This window comes from Podarcis melisellensis (assembly GCF_964234715.1).
Source record: "Podarcis melisellensis genome assembly, chromosome: 2".
NCBI lineage: Eukaryota > Metazoa > Chordata > Lepidosauria > Squamata > Lacertidae > Podarcis > Podarcis melisellensis.
In genome coordinates this window covers 110,518,661-110,521,666 of record NC_138529.1, presented here as the reverse complement: position 1 = coordinate 110,521,666, position 3,006 = coordinate 110,518,661, and the positions used below count along the sequence as shown (strand labels likewise).

Here is a 3,006-nt window from a genome sequence, read left to right as displayed (position 1 = left end):
GGCTCCCAGTACGTTTCCGAGCACGATTCAAAGTGTTGGTGCTGACCTTTAAAGCCCTAAACGGCCACAGTCCTGTATACCTGAAGGAGCGTCTCCACCCCCATCGTTCAGCCCGGACACTGAGATCCAGCGCCAAGGGCCTTCTGGCGGTTCCCTCACTGCGAGAAGTTCACCCACAACTTAACCCTTCCTTCCTTCCTTCCTTCCTTCCTTCCTTCCTTCCTTCCTTCCTTCCTTCCTTCCTTGATTCATTGCAATTGTTTGGAGCACTTGGTAACCAAAAACAACGATCACATTCGTCTGTGACCTGCCCTGAGTAGCTTCACCCACAGCTTTCTGCCAATCAGCTTGCTGAAGGCAGAAGAGAAGGCTGGGTTGTTGCTTCTCCTAACCAAGCCAGCCTCTCTGCTGACTTCACTGTGTCTAAAGGGCATTGGCGTTAAGGTTCTGGAGATAGTCAAGCTATTTAAATTGAGTCGATTAATCAGGCAGATGATCAATGGGCTAAAAATCGTTTAATGGGCTGGAAGAAAGACTCGGTGGGAAGGAGCTCTGTTGCTGACTGCAAAAGGAACTGAACCAGTAAGGGCAGATTTGACTTCCCACCCTCCATTATGCAACCTTCCGGAGTGTAGTAACAGCACGATGAAGCTGGTGAGACCTAGGAGTTGTTGCTAGGGTGGCCGGATGCGAAAGAGGACTCATGCACCTTGCAGAACAAGCTACACTTGCTGAAATCTCCTCTTCTGCAATGCTATGAAAGGTGACCGAGGCCAACCGGTGCAGGGATCGCTCCCTGTGCTACCGAAAAGCGCACTGTTCAGGCTCATACTTTGTCCAACCCACACTGAAAGCACACAACTTCTGTGGACCCTGAGAACTGTGGTTTGCTAAGCATGCTGAAAACTGTAGCTCTGTGAGGGGGGAATTACAGTTTCCAGGATACTTGGGGTGGAAGTTATGGGCTTTCAATGTATTTTGTGGCTCTGCCCTCAATCTGTGGGAAAACTTTTTCACGGCATGTAAATATGCACTACAGTGGTATCTTGGGTTACAGATGCTTCAGGTTACAGACGCTTCAGGTTACAGACTCCGCTAACCCAGAAATAGTACCTCGGGTTAAGAACTTTACCTCAGGATGAGAACGGAAATCACTCAGCGGCAGCTGAAGGCCCCATTAGCTAAAGTGGTAGCTCAGGTTAAGAACAGTTTCATGTTAAGTACGGACCTCCAGAACCAATTGAGTTCTTAACTCGAGGTACCACTGTATAAGCCTTTAGATAATGCTGTTGCTAAAGGCGCAGGATCGAGGCCTGGTTTTTTAAAAAAGAAAGAATAAGTTGGTAACCTTTATTCATAGAATCATAGAATCATAGAGTTGGAAGAGACCACAAGGGCCATCGAGTCCAACCCCCTGCCAAGCAGGAAACACCATCAGAGCACTCCTGACATATGGTTGTCAAGCCTCTGCTTAAAGACCTCCAAAGAAGGAGACTCCACCACACTCCTTGGCAGCAAATTCCACTGTCGAACAGCTCTTACTGTCAGGAAGTTCTTCCTAATGTTTAAGTTGAATCTTCTTTCTTGTAGTTTGGATCCATTGCTCCGTGTCCGCTTCTCTGGAGCAGCAGAAAACAACCTTTCTCCCTCCTCTATGTGACATCCTTTTATATATTTGAACATGGCTATCATATCACCCCTTAACCTCCTCTTCTCCAGGCTAAACATGCCCAGCTCCCTTAGCCGTTCCTCCTAAGGCATCGTTTCCAGGCCTTTGACCATTTTGGTTGCCCTCCTCTGGACACGTTCCAGTTTGTCAGTGTCCTTCTTGAACTGTGGTGCCCAGAACTGGACACAGTACTCCAGGTGAGGTCTGACCAGAGCAGAATACAGTGGCACTATTACTTCCCTTCATCTAGATGCTATACTCCCATTGATGCAGCCCAGAATTGCATTGGCTTTTTTAGCTGCCGTGTCACACTGTTGGCTCATGTCAAGTTTGTGGTCAACCAAGACTCCTAGATCCTTTTCACATGTACTGCTCTCAAGCGAGGTGTCACCCATATTCTGGAACCCTGTTTTCATTCAAGCCGTGGGCAGTGCTGGCCCTGGACTTTCTTGCCCTGTGTTGTCCCTACATAAACAGATCAAGGCTTAAGGGTGGAAGGATTGGAAAGAAAACGTTGGCAGATGCATCTTTGCTTTGCTGCTGAGGACATTCCTCGCTGGGTTCCAGCCCCTCCTTCACCTCCCGCAATCTCAGTTGTCAGAATTAGAGAGAACTTCCTCATCACTCTCGATATCGTTCTGACAGTAGCTGCAAGTCTAAAGGTGAAGCTTGTTTGTAACATTTCCCTTTTCGATGATTAGATTAGGTCAAGCATTTATATGTCTAGAAGTGAGATTAGGCAGCAGGCATTACGAGCGTCAGGGTTAGGCAACATACTATTTATGTGGGCGGGTTCCGATGGAAAAGAGGGCGGGGCCTCTGCGCCTTTAATAGCTGTGCCAAAGAGGGGAATTCAGGTGTGTTTTGCCGTGCCAGCCACATCCTCTGAAATTATCTACGCAACTATTAAAGGCCGTGTTTCTTTTTCCATCTGGTCTTCCTAAGTACAGTCATACCTCGGGTTACAGACGCTTCAAGTTGCGGACCACCGAAACCCAGAAGTACCAGAACAGGTTACTTCCGGGTTTTGGAAGTCGCGCATGCACAGAAGTGTTAAATCACGCTTTGTGCATGCCCAGAAGTGCCGAATTGCAACCTGTGTGCGCACAGAAGCGCCGCTGCGGGTTGCGGATGTGCATCCCGCACGGATCACGTACACAACTCAAGCATCCACTGTACAGTGGTACCTCTGGTTAAGAACTTAATTCGCTCTGGGGGTCCGTTCTTACTGAAACTGTTCTTAACCTGAGGTACCACTTTAGCTAATGGGGCCTCCCATTAGTGCTGCGTGATTTCTGTTCTCATCCTGAAGCAAAGTTATTAACCCGAGGTACTAT

The 3,006-nt window shown here is 48.1% G+C and overlaps 1 long non-coding RNA gene across 1 annotated transcript; it reads right to left on the bottom strand.

Annotated features, from left to right (window-relative positions):
* Positions 1 to 272: 272 nt before the first annotated feature.
* Positions 273 to 2,646, bottom strand: LOC309362611. The gene is made up of 3 exons (XR_014165037.1): positions 2,061 to 2,646; positions 419 to 1,348; positions 273 to 351 (listed from the first exon to the last, which is right to left on the bottom strand). It is a non-coding gene; the product is annotated as an uncharacterized lncRNA (long non-coding RNA).
* Positions 2,647 to 3,006: the final 360 nt, after the last annotated feature.